Raw genomic sequence first — 16,923 nt, forward strand, 5'->3', positions numbered from 1 at the left:
CCGACCGGACCGGACCGGACTGGAGCAGAAATCAAAGATCAAAGAGGGATGATCCTGCAGCAGAACAGGCTCAGAGAGAACACTAACCTGGAAAAAAATGAAATAATTCAGCTAGTCTTGGAGCACAGCAGACAAACTTTAATGTTAAAAACACATGTTTCAGCTGTAATAACCCTCATTATGGTTACAGAATTGTATGCAGCAGTAGACAATAATTATATTCCATGATATTCATGTTGGCCGCCTCAGGGCCCATGCACCAATCATACACCAGTATTTTAAAAGGTTCCCGTGTATTATTGGAGTGGCATAGAGCAACAGTACATATATACATGCTTGCACGTCCAATCTCAGCGCCATCTAGCGTCTCATGGGAGCAAATCCTGTGCGTACAGACACACCCACACACTCCACCAGCACTGACCAACACACACCGCCCAGCTCCATCCTGAGCAGCTAATAAAATGCCTGTATAGGTGTGGTACTTGATACGTATGCTGTCTGAAGAAACATTTAGAACAAGACGTTTTAACAAGATGAAATTCTGTTATTCATTATTTTGGTATTCCTGTTAATTGGGTTCAGACAAGATTGTCTTCAATCTGACACTGAACAGCTGTATTGCTGACCAATTCTGCAGTGCAGAACTGGATTATATGAGCAAAGACCACCATCATCATTACAGAAGTCATACTTAACTGATATATGCATGCTGTGTGCTGTATGAAAATCTTTCTGTAACGAAAGCCAGAAGCATGGCTGACTACTGTAGATCTCTTGTTTCCACTGCTTATCTAACTGATTGAAGTACAGCTGGATGAGCTCTTCAGGTTCAGTATATAGTTCAGATAGCTTGACTGGATCTATATTGTGTGAACTGCTGTGATGTTGATGCTGTGGGTGCCTGAATGTCCACAAGGTCCCTGGGAGCTCAGCGGCAGAGGATTGGATTAAACCCCTGTCTTACTTACTGCTGGGTTATTACTCAGAATTTACATGTTTTTCATGCAATCTTCCATCTGCAGTCACTAAACATCTTGCCAAATGTCCCGTCGCAGCGGGCAAATTATGGGAGTCAAATTATTCCCCTCCTCCTGCAGTACAACCAAGAGCTGATTTTTCAAGCAATTTAGGAGAAGGAAGCACAGTCTCTTTTTCTTCTATTTTAATATTTTCCAGAGAGCTAGCGGCAGATCGAGTGATTGATTTGAGTGTCTGTTTTTATGAGATAAGCTTTTCTGCGTTTTAATCGAGGGATTAAAAATGGCTGTCAGCGAATAGCTTCTGGACCGGATCCTGGAAGCCTTTTGAAGAAAATGGACCAAATATATATATATTTTTTTTTCGAAAATGCCTTTCCCAGCACTTTCATTACGCATCACATTGTTGAAATGCGCAGCAGTGTACAAAAGAAAAAGATGAAAGAAAATGGACAAAAATTGGATGGAAATCAAGTGTCATTAGAGAAGAAATGGAGCTTAGGGTTCTCTGTCTGTGCGAACACATTTCTAAAGCCCAACTGTCAGAAAACATTCTTCTGGTATTTTGGTCTGGTGAAAAGCACAGATGATATCATTTGAAGCTGATTTATGCTTTCACCGCTCTGAATTAGCATTCCAGTGATATTGCTAGTTCATGGATTAATGACATTTTCTATGGCTCCCTCTTTCATCACTGAATAAATGGCTCTAATGAGAAATGGTTCAAATGTGTGATCCTCTCTTTATCCCCACTTGATCTCACTTAGATGTAATGTGTTGCTTTTTACATGTGTCAGACTACCAAAAGTGTGTTAGTCACTGCGTTTTACATTGCACTAATATCTCAGCTTCTATTTTAACACATTTTGGTGTAGCTGATTAAGCTCCATCTGTGGATTATGCTGCACGTACATTACATTCCCTGCATTTGGGCATGCATACCACACTGCTAGAAGAGAGGTTCGTAATAGAGCAATACTGCAAACAAGCTGAGAACAATTGCACAGTGGATGGAAGTGAAAACACAGGTGTAAATGTGATTTAAAATACAAATTAGGTTATGATTCCCTTGCCTTGAATATTAAATTATTACACTCATTCACTTGGAAAATAAAGTGAAAAATGTACAGAGAGAGGCCTAGCCTGGCATCTAGACCTGTTAACCACACACAGCACTGATGTTAGGCATGAGAGACTGTAAACCAGCTTCACCAGGACAAGACATGGAAGTGCTATATACTCACTGTTGATACATCACATCATAAAAACATAAATCATTTTAATCTCCAGTATATGTGAAATGCCTGCCAAAGAAATCCCTCTCTTTTTCTGTGGATAATACATTGGCTTCATAGATTTTCTCCTATATATTTCCTCTTTCCTCACTGTCACCATAATGTAAACTGATGTATGTCAGAGGTCAACTCTGTCTAATGTATGGCACTGTGTGTATGCAGTCGCCAGAACATTATCCTTGTTCCTGTTTCCCGTTATTTCCATTACATGAATGTATGTCTCCCTATGTGTGCATGTAAGTGAATGATGTTGTGTGTCTGCTTATGTGCGAGTGCATCATTTGCGCATTTGTTTGTGCGTGTGTGTGTGTGTCCATGATAGATGGCATAACATAAACGGCCACTCATCCATGACTCATGTGTAATAGCTATCATCATGGAGCTGCATGGTGAAGGTTATTATCTGGTGCAGAGAGAAAGAATGGACTATTATCGGAGTCGGAGGCGAGCCACAAGCCTGCTGATGCTGGCCACCTCGGGGCCGCAGTGTGCGCATGTGAATCACAGTGCTGATCTCAACAGGAAAGTGGACCATGCAGGTAATGAAGGAAACTAATGAGGACATTTTCCCTTCCTTATTAGTACAATATTCAATTTGGTATTAGTCTAATTTTGAATGCTAATTTAATGGACACATGTATCTCACAACTTAATGACTGCATACATTTTTAGCATTGCGACCCCAGTGTTAATCAAAGTCTTCACATGCGCTACCCATTGACCTACATAGAACCATGTATTAATGTGTACTGAGTAAATTGTAGCGAGCCAATTCAGATAGTCTCTCATTTTGAATTTAGAGATTAAATTATTTGATACCAAAGGCCAATTGTGATCCGAATTCGATATCAAGCTCAGGATAAAACCGTGACATTTCTCCTTTGAGAGGCAAAGCCTGAAGATGTGATAGCGGTCGAGTTAAGTGTTGGTTCTCGTATATTTGGAGAGAACCAGCCCTAGCACACTTACAGACAGCAATAGCTGATGTTACCAGACTTTTCTTGTCTGATGCAAATGAAGGAACTGAGTCTCCATCACAGACGGAGCCGCAGAACACATAGCTCACAAACCTAATCCTGACAATTCCTCCCATAGCAATTCCACACCCCACATTTTCATCAACTGATTTTTAAATCCAATCCCCTTTTCCCTGATTACTGCTCCATTCGTGCATTGCACTTTAAGCCCTGGTGATTACTGCTGCAGCCCGTGAGCAATTAAAAGAATATTTGCACACTCTCCGGTCCTATCCATCAGCTAATAATGATGTTTTCATGGCAGGCGACAGCGTGCCATAAATAAAGGCTGTCGCAGAAAGCTCAGCTGCTCTCCAACTTATACGATCTAACCGTGGAGCAGGGAAAGTGGATCAGAGATAGGCCGATGCCTCAAGCCTCTGGTGTGCTCCTCGTTTCTGTTACACCCCGATTTCTCCTCCCAACTCTCTCATCTTTTCTCCCCTCACCCCTCTCTCAGCCCCACAGCATTGTCTGACTCATCTTCTGTCTTTAAAGCGCTCTCTCATTTGGCTTAATACAACAGAAAGATTGGCTGAGTTCACTCATGTGAAACACAGGATTCGCAGAGACTTCTCTCCCTCGCCTTGTCAGCCGGTGTGCCAGCCGACGGAGTGAGATAATGAAAGCCTTCCATCAGGATTTTAATAAAATGGTGTTCCATCAGGATTTTAACAAAACGACTTGTTTTTCAAGCAGTGAGATTGGTGAAGTGATATTTACTCTCTTGCTCACTCACTCGCTTACTTGTTTCCTCACTCACTCACTCACTCATTTACTCACTCACTCGTTCACTGACACTCATTTAATCACAATTATTCACTCACTCACATACTTATTCACTCACTCACATACTTATTCACTCACTCATTTACGTACTTATTCAGTCACTCACATACTTATTCACTCAGTCACTCACATACTTATTCACTCACTCACTTACGTACTTATTCAGTCACTCACATACTTATTCACTCAGTCACTCACATACTTATTCACTCACTCACTACTCACTTACATACTTATTCACTCACTCACATACTTATTCACTCAGTCACTCACATACTTATTCACTCACTACTCACTCACTTACATACTTATTCACTCACTACTCAGTCACTCACATACTTATTCACTCAGTCACAACTCACTTATATACTTATTCACTCACTCATTTACATACTTATTCACTGTCACTCACATAATTATTCACTCACTACTCACTCAGTCACTCGCATACTTATTCACTCACTCACTACTCACTCAATCACTCATACTTATTCACTCACTCACTCACTCAGTCACTCACTCACATACTTATTAACTCAGTCACTCACATATTTATTCACTCACTCACTTACATACTCAGTCACTCACATACTTATTCACTCACTCACTCACTCACTCACTCATTTACATGCATGTACTTCCTCACCTACTTACCTCCTCACCATCCTATGAAGTTCTATGTGATTTCCCAACCAGTAAAAGACCTTAGGGCTAAAGTCAGTTTTTTTTCCTACTCCTTTTAAATTGTTTAGGAAGACTTCATTTAGTCATTTGGAGCAATTGTTCAACAGAAGATTACAGAGAAGAAAGCAATGTAAAGATAGAGATTGAAGCCCAAAGCACAAATTTAACTGGTTTCAAATCACCAGTGGCACTAGCCATGCTTTGTGGAGCCTCTAACCTCCATTCTTGCTATTCCAGTTAATCCATCGGAGGAAAAGAGTTCATTTTTTTACTGATAGTCTCTGCAAACCTGTTTCTAGCAATTGCCTCCTCACTCAGTGTTGCATCTTCTGATAGTGGCAACATAATAATAACAGCATTAGTGCTCGGGAACTACTGATGCGCTGAGCCCAAGCTACAGAATAAAAACAGCATTAAACATTCAGCAGAGAGAGGACAAAGATACACACTGGAGTACAAAATGTTATTTCCACAGCCCACACTCCTCTTTCTGCTCACTCATTATCCCTCACTGTGGAAAGTTTTAACTAATTGTGGTGGAGGTGCCAGTTGGGAGCCAGACAAACATATTCAGATGATAGAAACCAGTGTGCCGGGCATCGACTGTTTCCTGTCTCGGAATTGGAACGGCTACACCCAAGAGATTTTTGCCCATGTAAACTGTGGACGGTGCAATATTGCCACATTTGCAACAAAAGCTATAAAAAGACGAGTGGTTAAAGAGGATGGCCACATTTTAGAAACACTCCCAGCCCAAGTTGGGGATAGTCTGAGAGAAAAAGAATGCAAATGTATTACCCATAGCTTTTTATTCTATTTATTCAAAATTATCTCAAAAACTCCCACAACCTACACTGTTTTTACCCAGTCACAGCAGCATTGCGGTCCGCATTACCTGCCACAGTATTCATGTTGCCACACCATGTGTTCCCCTGATACGACACTGCTGTGAGGAGTCATGTGGAGATGACTGCTGCTCCCTCTCTGCAGTGCCTGTCTGTTCTTTACAGGTGAGTAATATGACAGCAGCCAGCACATTAACCCCCTGTCTCACACATATTACCCACACACCAGCCTGCCAGGCCAACAACAGGCGATGACCTACAGCCTGGATACTAGTGCTACTTTGATTCCTCGTGGCATTTTGCACCATATTGATCTGTGTCTCAGTCTACCTCATGAAACACCAAACAGCCTCATGTCGTGTGGTAACATGCTGATCTGTGCCACTGTTTATCTTGCACTGTATTTGGCTGCATCTCTAATTTCATGCTGTAAATGCTCATGTACCAGGCAGCCAGCCAGGTGATTGTCCATTCTTCCTTGAAACAAGCCTATTTGGCTGCAGAATGCCTCTCCACTGACAGCCTGGTTCCTTCCTTTGTGACGATTTTATTCAAGTTCACTCGACCAAAGATGACAAAGATTAAAAGAAAGACGACACATTTTGTTGGCAAAAACATGACAAAACAATCACATTCTGTTTAAGGTAGCCACTATAACTATACAACTATAGCTTGTTGACAAATCATCTCCTCTGGCTATAAGATGCTTTGAGAGAAAGAGATCACAAACCTGAGTGGCATGAATAATGAAAACAAGCTCCGTCTCTTCCTGTTCAGCCCTGTGGAAACCAGGCCGCTGAGTGACATGAAATAGCCCGGCTGGCCTTGTTTGGTCTAAGAGCCCAGGCTATTGTTTCTTGAAGACCTGCCAACCAGGTTGGCACAGCTGATGCTCCTGACTCCTGCACTGATCCTCTGTTTCTAGCATGGCAGCCTGTCAGCCTGTGACTTCAATGTTTCCTTTAAGCTCCTTGCCAAGCAGCAGGTCATTATTCCAGCTCTGCCTTCAGTATAGTGAATTATTCACAACATTACAGTCAAGTAGCATTGTATTCATTAATTTGCTCCCATGGTACATTCAATTAGGTGAGATATTCACAAGATTAAACAAAGATGTGCATGCATTCAGTAAGGTGAAATATTCCAAGGGTTACAACCTACCTGTCCCACTGGTTTGAAACAATCTATACATAGAAAGAGAAAGTTGACACTTGACAGCTATTTCAAACACACACTCAGTGGTGTAAAATCGCATTTCAGGTGTAAGAAGTCACACCTTAAAATCTGGAATCTGTATCTGCTGCACCAGCATCTGCTGCCACCTGGATAACTCTGCTTCCTTTCACTATGTGCGTGTGTAAGTGTTTGAGAGAGAGAGCTTGTCTCTATGTTTCTCTGTGTGCTCCCAGTTTGTGTGAAACAATACATCTTAATACTAACCATATGTAAGCAATACCTGACATATACAGTACAACCCATACAGTAACTGATAGTGACACAGACTGCTATGCAACATTCAAGTTACTCATTTGAATGAGAGTTTTAGTCTGTGTCTGTGTCCTTTGGCACCCAGCAGCCTGTATAGGAGGCGTCAGACTGTCTTCTTCTTGGGTGTGCCGACATCTGAAACCAAAAGAGGACAGGGTGAGCTCCTCACTTAAACCTCCATCAGCACTGCTGGAGGTCTTGGCTGCATCCTCTACAGCTGGCTGGGTGGAGACATCTAGATCAAGATAAAGATGAACAGAAGCAATGATTCTTTCTGAAATGGTGAACAAACTGTCACATGTATTGATAGTTGAGCTTTTCTAAAGTGCAGTATCTTATACCGCTGTTCATGATGATGTGAGCAGTTCCTCCTGCCTCTTTGCTGTTCACTGAAATCCCCTCAGCGATGGCAGCAGGCACTTCTGTGACTTTCGGGGGCTCAAACATGACACAGATTTCCCCCCGCTGTCACATCAACTACAGCAGTCAGCAGCTCTGGTCCAAATCGGTTTAGTTCTTCCACTACAGGAGTTCTGGGATGAGCTGCTCTCTGACTTTATCTAGAATGGACAGAACCTTCTCATCCCTGATAGAGCGGGAAAAGGAGGTCAAGATGGTGATGGAGATCTTGTCCAAAACAACCTTTACTGATGTTGATTTCTGGGTGGACTGTCTGTATGTGTCTCAGTTAGTCTTACCGCTCCCTGAGAGATTTCTTGCCCTGCTCCACCAGCCAGTCAGGCATGTGCTCAGCTGTCAGTTCAGATGGAACCTGGTTTTGCTGCTGAAGCCTCAACAACCGCACCATCATGTTTTTTCCCTACAAGGACATGGCAGGTATCAGAGTTCTTTATAAAACATGAGAGAACATTTACTGGAGCTCAGCTGGTGTTTTATTTCGGGTTGGGCCTCAAACAGAAATTGGTCCTTTTTATATTTTCTCTCCCAGCAGAGCTTAAGTCTGTCCATATGAAAGAATTCCCTTCAAAGGAATGAGATATCAATCATTAGTTGTTGTTTATTTTACTATATTTCAATTACACCTCAAAATGCTTACATTTTATCTGTGGTAGAAAAACGATTAGTCGATTAATTGATTAATTGATCAACAGAAAATGTATCAATTATAATTTTGATAATTGATGAATTGTTTTAGTCAATTATTAAGTAAAAACACCAAACATTTTCTGGTACCAGCTTCACAAATGCAGCTATGATGGGCAAGAGTGCACAAGAGCTGCCTCAGCATCGCTGCTTTAATGGCATAGCAACATCTTTTTGCAAGGAAATTCATCTTCTTCTCCCACAGTTTTTGTCATTACTTCTGTTGCAGCCAAGCAAGTCACACTGTGCATTTCATAAGCTGAGGTGCTCACAACAGTCTAGCCACCCAGGGGTGTAATCAGCATCGTGACGTTTTTTTTTTCATTTCATTTTCTTTTGAAGGTCTACTGAGTAAAGTAAAATATTTACAGCACTTCAACCAAGCAAGTCATAATGTTCAAGGCAGGTATTCATTCTAGTGAAATATTAACAGAATTACAAGCAAGCAAGGCTGTGTTCCGTAAAGTAAAATATTCACAACATTACAGCAAAACAGGTCATATTCATCCAGAGGTGCTTTCAATAACGTGAAATATTCATGATGGCCTGACAGTTGGCCTACTGTACACTGTAGCAGTTAGAAATCCTTCATTTCTTTGAGTATTAATACAGACTGAGACAGATAATTATCCCATCAATTATTTAGTGTTCATTACAATGGCTTTTTTTCTTTATTTTGCCATCTTACAATCATAATTTTTAGGCAGGGATTAAATATTTATATCAGCATCATTGAAACGATGTTTAGAGCCCACCCAATCTCTCTCTCTCTCTCTCCCTCTCTCTCTCTCATGACTTCTTGACTTGTGTGTGCTGAACTCATTCCCAGACTTCTGAATTGTTTGGTCGGGTTTCTTGGCGTCCCCCTCCTTCAAAGAAAACACGAACATCCTCCCCAGGGAGCCCTTGCCCTGCGCTCCCCTCCTTCTATTGGAAGAGTGCGGTGATGTCAATGCTGTGTGTGTGTATGTGTGTGTGTGTGTGTGTGTGTGTGTGTGGTAATGGTACACCACTTCATGCCTTATTTATGCAGATGTCTCTGTGCTGGCTCCCCTGGCTCGGAGGGTAAAATGGAGAGATATAGATGGAGAGAATGGTTGGAATGGATGGATAGGAAGGAGAGAAGAGAAGAGAAGAGCAGTCGTCCATCGCCACAAAGCGTTGAAGCAGAGGCTCGCTGGAAGGCGTCTCATTAACTAGACTGAACACACAGCTCCTCCCTTAGGTGCGTTGCCATAACCATGATGAGCGGAGCATCACCACAATAACTCACACACAACACAGAGGGAGCGCGCTGCCATGGCAGTAATGAGCGAGGGGATCTGCGCCTCCTCTAATTCCCATGTACGGCTGTGGAATTTCTGCGAAATGGATTGGTGGGGAAATGAATGAAGCTAATGACAAACCGTCTCCATCTGTCCTCACCAAGGTTGAAATCTCCGAGACGGCATGATGCGCTCATCACATCCTAACTCAAAATATTGCGCATTTTTTTCCCCCTATATGCTTGTGTTGTTCAAAGTACGCTATGAAACACCAGGACGCCACGACTGCCTGTTGAGGCTTCTGGAGGTGTGGTGGGCCGTTTTCAACCAAGCATCTCTAATGAGAGACGCTCACTTGATAAACTCAATGACACCTGCTGTCCCTCACCGCTCTTACATCCAAGCTAGGTTTCTATATAGCTGCTTTCCCAAAATAGCACGAGGGATAGTCACAGATCACAGACTTTGAATGGATAGAACGGTCATTCCCGTTCCAAGATGGTTGGAGCGGCAGCCATTTTTATGCGTACCGTTGGGCTAGCTTCTGTACAAAACGCAGCAAGGATCAAAGGAGCTTCTCTGTCTCCTTGCTGCCATGGATTGCTAACATGCTACTGTTGACTAGAAGAGCTGGCGAGAGAAGTACAGTCTTTGATAAAGCTACGTCAGCTTTGTCGCTAACGTTAGCTTTCAGTTGAGTTTTGACAGCTTGCTGAGCACTCCAATGTGCCACAGACACCTGCACAGTTCTCCAGCAAGTGTGACAGAATTTACGGCCTTATGCTGCATTTGTACCCGAAACTCTGAGTCTGTAGGAAAATCACCGCACACTCGATTATGCTAAGGTGCTTGAGGTCAAAAAACATCAAAGTGGAAGAGCAAAACTTCTGCACACTTAGGTCCATGCAAGTTTCTTTAATAAACCCAGCTGTCGGTCAAGTAGACCTTCTTCAGGGCATACAATACACACAATGAACTGGGCAAGGATATACAAGAGTCCCAGCAGTGTAATCAATAGTATGCAGAACACCTGTGCTGCACCATTCTTGTGGCACCCAGCATGTCACAGAGTGAAGTGTAGTTCTTTGTTCTCAATTTGTAGTCCTTTTAGATATCCCTGTACTCCAAATATACAGATTCGAAACTCTGAGAAAAATGACTTCCGATGCGGAAAAGTGCAACAGAACGGTCGTTGAAGTCGGAGAGCCCATGCAGTCCGACATAAACACAGCTGGCGTCACAGGAGCACATGGTGAAAAGTAAACTGAATTCCCTTTGCATCAATTTGTACTTCATAAAACTTGATTTTACTTGATATGTAGTTTTTGTGTTATGAAAACATGTAACAACTTTGTAGTTTCCATTTGTAATGTAATTCAGTTGACTTGTGCTTTACTAGATATTAGTCTTCTACTACTAATGTTAGAGCTAGGGCATCGTCAGATAGCTAACGTTAGCGATAGTGGGCAAAGGCTGTTGCATCCACGTTTTCCCGAGCAGATGCACTGGAACGCATTTAGATCAGAAGTCGGTAATACCAACTGGGAACTATCGACTTCCAGCTTCCGATGGAATGCAGTATTAAAGACGAGATGAAATGAAAAATGCCTTAACCCTTTTAGATCACATCCCCGGTCATACTGTGCACCTATTTAACAATATATGCCAAAAAAAATACCAAAAATCAATTTCATTGTATTCTTATATCAAAATTCAATCATGTTTTCTTCCTGTAAAACAAAATATGCCGTGTGCTTACGTAAGCATGCCCGTAACTAATTTCAACCAATAATATCATGACATCCACCCATCAATCAATCTTCAACTTTTAGCGCACAGAGCTAAGAGGCTAAGATTCATTAGTTAGCTAGCTAGCAACAGCACACCCACTTTTCAACGTTCAAATCAAATTCCTCCCAACGTTATGTCCCGCCTGTCTTTCCTGTTTCACTCGGAAATACGTCACGATACGGAAGTTAGATACTCTCGAAATGCCGTTTCATCTCGACTTTAATGCCCAGACTTGCATCACCATAGCAATTAACCATTAAAATTCCATAGTCGCCATTTTATGCTGTGCTAGCCAAATTATCATGACAAACAGTAGACCGTTCTATCCATTCAAGTTCTATGCATCAGATGCTGTGTATTCGTAACATTGCCTTTGTAGAAAGATTGTTACGCACTAGGCAAAGCAACTGTATCAACGCTAAGGAACAGTAATTTGATTAACAAAGTCTTTCCCTGATGAGAAAACATGGTGCACGGCTTGTCTTGCGATGGTTTAATTATAAGGATTAGACTTGTGAAACACAATTAAAAAATACCGGTGCGCTAATGAAAGTGTGCATGCTCTGTGTTAATGAAGTGTGAACTTTTATTATGCCATCAGCGGCACTGACAAAAACTCTCCAACGTGAACTTTGCACACTCCCCGCCTCGCCGAATCCCCCGAAGTCACCTTAACCTTTTAACACAGATCAAAGAGGGGCGAAGAAAGAATACAGAGAGAGAGAGACACCAAAAAGCTTTAGTCCAAGTTCAAAGCGCTGATGTGTGAGAGAGAGAAAGAGAGAGATGGAGAAAGAAAGAGAGAAACACATGAAGAGAGAGAGAGGGAGGGAAGAAGAGAGAGAGGGAGTCAATGAGGCACAACCCTGACTTCAAACACGTACAGATTAACCTTACACCCTTCCTCGCAGCGGCACGTTGTTCCTCCGAAAAGCCAGAAACCCATTAGTGAGTCCAAGCTCTCTTTTGGAGGATCGAGACGGGGGGTACAGCAGCATTGTCTGAATACAAAGCTTAATGGGAAAATCCATCTGAAAACTGAATTCGCATACAGTAGGCCTGCAGTCTTAGTCTTCAGTCTTGACTTAGGAACGTGAACAGGTGTCATCCAACGGTAAAAACAAGAGAACCGAGACGATCGACAGTGTCATCAAAAGACAAATACTAGAGCTGCTCTCGCTGGCATCGAAAGGTCAGCTGACACCGTGGGATTTCGATCTTGATCTTGGGAATAACATACTCCACATGAGTTCTGGTTTAGGGTGGATTTTCGTTTGAAAAGCCCCACTGCAGTCTGAAAACAGGTTAGTACCTGAACATTTGACCTCTGCCACGCTCATCTGGGATTATGGCAGAAAGGATATTTGCATCTGATCCTGTGCGTTTGCAATGACTGCAAAAGCGAAAAGAAAAGAAAGAAAAACGTCTTGGCTTTTGATGTAGGTGCGTGAGAGTCTTGGGAAACAGCAGAACAGAGGGAAGGGTTGGGCAGAGGTTAAGCGTTAATTGTCCAAATATACTCAAGGGTAAGACAAAAAAAGGATATTCTCAGAGGAGATAATTACGAGGATGCACTCTGAATGTTTATTCTTCAGTGACGTGTGTAGCGGCTCATCCTGTTTGAGATGTGAAATATTCCCCCTCGGCCAGGTTGGATTTGCGCGTGCCTGACTGCCACAGAGGAAACATCTTAAAGTTTAACCTTTGAACAGGGAGAGCACATTTATATCTAACAGGGGATTGGGTGAAAAAGGGCACCGGGGTCGGGGTCAATTCATGAATGAACTGAGGAATTGGAATTGGAATTTGAAAAAAACTGCAGGGAACAGAATTGGAATTGAACTGGGATTTCAGTAAATTTAATTTAATTCAATGAAATTCTGTGAAATTTCATGTTTTTTTGTTTTTTCTTACCACATATCTAAGATTACACATAGTGTTACATATCATCAATACTGAATATCATAAAATGTTAAAGGAGCCTTTCAGGTGGTGTAGCTACACTGGTCCAATGAAATAATGGCCACGCATCATACAGATGTCTTTTGAAGATTTATTTTATCTCTCTCTCTCTCTTTCGTCAGCAGACACCGTGAAAACTACAAGAAAATAAAAGACATAAAAGGTTCAAAATATATATCTCTCAGTCATTTTAAAGTCCCTCAAGCTAGTGTCCGTTGATATACAGGCCCAAACACGTTAGCACAACAGAAATGTGCTGGAATCAAATAAAATTACTGAAAACGTATCACATTGTCCATGTAAAGGCACATCAACAAACATTATACACAAATATAAAACAAATGAAAGACAATTACCGTGTGCGCCTCTTGGACCACGTGCAGAATAGGGTTATTTTGGGGCCGTATGTCTTTCCTCTGCAGCCATGTTGGTTCTGACCCATAATGCCACGGTTATGCCCTTAACTAAACTCTGGTCATGTGACCCGTTACGCTCTACATTAAAATAAACCTTGCATAAAGCGCACTAAATTTTTAACCAAACATTATTTTAAGGTGGTATATTTTAGACACATTTTTTTATCAATGTTACTTTAACATCTTATTTATATTACATTTTTAATCATTTTTAATGACTGTATGAACTCAAATAATCATGAATTTATGACAGAAACATATAAAATAAACATCTCAATGAAACATGTCTCTGAGACAGTTACAGGTGTTTGATGCATAACATGGAATCGTAATACATGTATTATGATTGAATGTATTTGATTTGTTTAACTGTCTTTTAATTGATTCATAATGTTTGATTTATAATGTTTTATTTGATTCATAATGTTTGATTTAGAATGTTTAGCAAGTCAAGACAAACTCTCTTAGAAGTGGAATTTCATGGAATTCAATTCTGTTTCCAGTCATTCCAATTCAATTCCAATTCTGTTTCCTTAGAGCTGGGTGACATTCCAACTCAAATTCCAACTCCAGGAATTCAATTGGAATTCACCATGCATTCACAAGGGCACACAGCAGAGGCATGACGAGAAGACACTTAAATAATAATAAAGACCAACACATTGCAGAACATCAGCAAAGGAAGAATAAACAAGGCAGATTCATTCTCATGTTAGCAAGGCAACTGAGGCCAATTCTCACTCAGCATGTGCTGTGTTTACATCGCATGCCAGTTTATATTAGAGTTCACCTTCATTTTCATGTGTTATTCGAGGTGTAACCTGGTGGAGCACGCCCTGCACTCAGAACTGCATGGGTTTAAATTTAAAGGCACTGAAAAATTAATCTCTTTGTGGCATTCTCAAAATGGAATCCACAAACCAAACATTTTATTCTAAGAAACCCTAAGCCAGATAAAAAAAAAAAAATACAATCCCTCATGCCCTCTCAGACAGATGAAGTGTTCACTCTCTGGAGGGGGAGAGGACTGGATTAACTTTACATCTTTCAATCCATTGAGAATGAGTTCCAGTCTCCCTCAATCACACTTTTTCTGTGACTTTCAAATTAGGCGTTATCAAGAACAGGATTCCAAACTGAAGAAAGAAACTGAACCTCAAAAGTCATCCGTTTCATAACCAGTTGCTGCTCCCACCATATTCCAAACATTATTTTTCTCAGTTTGTTTCTTTCTTAGACTCATCCTAGACACTGATTCAGTTTGGAGCAGGTCGTGCACAGTCTGCATAATATTCTTGGACAAAACTGAACATTTTTTTTTTTTTTTCCCATCGGTGTCTCCCAAGTGTGCAAAATGGAAATCAGCAGAAGAAGAAGGGTCACTGGCAGATCTCTTCTGCTTGTGTCCTATGCAGCAGAACCTTTGAACACATACCGCACTTGTTCACAGCAGTCTATGAGAAAAACATACAGCCTGAACCGGAGCTCTGTTTGGATGCTCAGACTGTATAGAGACTCAGACAGGAGGTGATGCTTGGAATGGTAGCAAAGAAACCACATCCTTCCTTTCAAAAGCGCCTCCATGAAGTGACTGCAATTACACACACGGAGAGAATATTGTACAACCAATTTCATTCAACTGACAGATTTATTAAGTACTGTGATGAGAATTAGCCGTTCCTGCAGGGCGCTCTCTCTGCACCTTTCATGAACAATTTACAGTCTATCTGCCGACTGTTTTGTTCGGTTTTTATTTCCCTAGCACTGCCTGTCTGTTTTTGTTTGTATCCACGGAATAGAGAAACGCTAAAATTAAGCTCATGCGATGCTGTCACCCGGCGTGACTAACACAAAGGCTAATAAAATACTGATGGAGGGTGGAGGGAGAAAAAAAACATATTTGGGAGGGTTGATTTCATGTAATTCCAACCCTAATGATGATGAATATACTCCAGGGGGGCTATTCAAGTATTCAAGGCCCGGGACGGAAATGAGAAGCATTTTCTCGCCCTAGGCTCGTGGAAAACATTACATTAGTCTTCGTCGGGTGTAAAAACAGGGCTGCGATCCATTTGGGTCCCGACCCACGTCGCCTCCAAATCCAGTTCTGTGTCCCTGCTGGGAATCCTGACGGTGCTTACAGTGTTTAATGTCAGTCAAAGAGCATGAGATGGAGTCCACTTAACTCCTCATCCCCCCGGCTATCTCTTCATTCCCACCACATACATGCGTGTTTTTTTATCTGTGTTCCTTATCATACACACACACACACACACACACACACCAACCATTACATCACAGTCAGCCTCTCTCTCTCCCTCCTCTCCCACCGCTGGGAAGGCCAGTGTCACTTAGCCTGGCGCTGCCCATCTGCACCTGTCACACGGCATCTCGTCTCTGCGGTTAAGCTGGCAGAAAATAGCCCTGGGAAGAGAGAGCACTATGGGACCCAGAGAGAGGTGGGACGTAGGCTGAATCTGAATCTCAGCTCTGACCAGTCAGGTTTTCCAGTCGTCCCGGTGCTGCTGCGGCCGGCTGTGCTTTTTGAACTGGAATCGCTCGTGTCGTTTCCGCATGGAACTATTTTTTCAGCTTGTTTCCTGGGCAGAAATATCGACTCTGCTCTCTGACAAATGTTTGGCTTCCATGATATATATGTACATGTAGAGATGTAGAGGAAGGTAAACCTACCTAAACAAGTGTTTGCCCACTTTTTTTTTAAGGTTGATATGAATCTTTATGACATAAATACATGGTATACATCATGGTTAGTAGTATAAATCTGATGTAAGCTATATTAAGATAGGGTCTTTTAAGGGGAAAAGGACATAAATTATTGCTTTTCTGAAAATATAATTGATTTTTGATTATATTGGAGGTTTTGTTGCCATATGATGATCAGTGCCTGGAGATCATAGTTTACCCACCTTTTTATTTACCCCTGCATCACTCTATACATGTGTATTTGTGCCTGAGAGTAGAAAGAATTTGACTAAATTTGTAGCATGGTGGGGTGGCACTTCCTGATTTTCAGATTTCCTCCCACAGTCCAAAAACATGTAAGTCAGGTGGGTTAGAGACTCTAAATTGCCCATAATTATGAATGTGAGCGTGTGTGTTTGTCGGTCTATAAGTGGACTGGCAACCTGTCCAGGGTGTTTCCCTGCCTTCCGCCCAATGCATGCTGGGATAGGCTCCAGCTCCCATGACCGTGACTAGGAACAAGCAGGTGAAGAATGAATGAATGAATGAATGATCATGGTGATCACAAGGGTGTCTGCGCTACAT

This window comes from Centroberyx gerrardi, chromosome 12, assembly GCF_048128805.1.
Source record: "Centroberyx gerrardi isolate f3 chromosome 12, fCenGer3.hap1.cur.20231027, whole genome shotgun sequence".
Taxonomy (NCBI): domain Eukaryota; kingdom Metazoa; phylum Chordata; class Actinopteri; order Beryciformes; family Berycidae; genus Centroberyx; species Centroberyx gerrardi.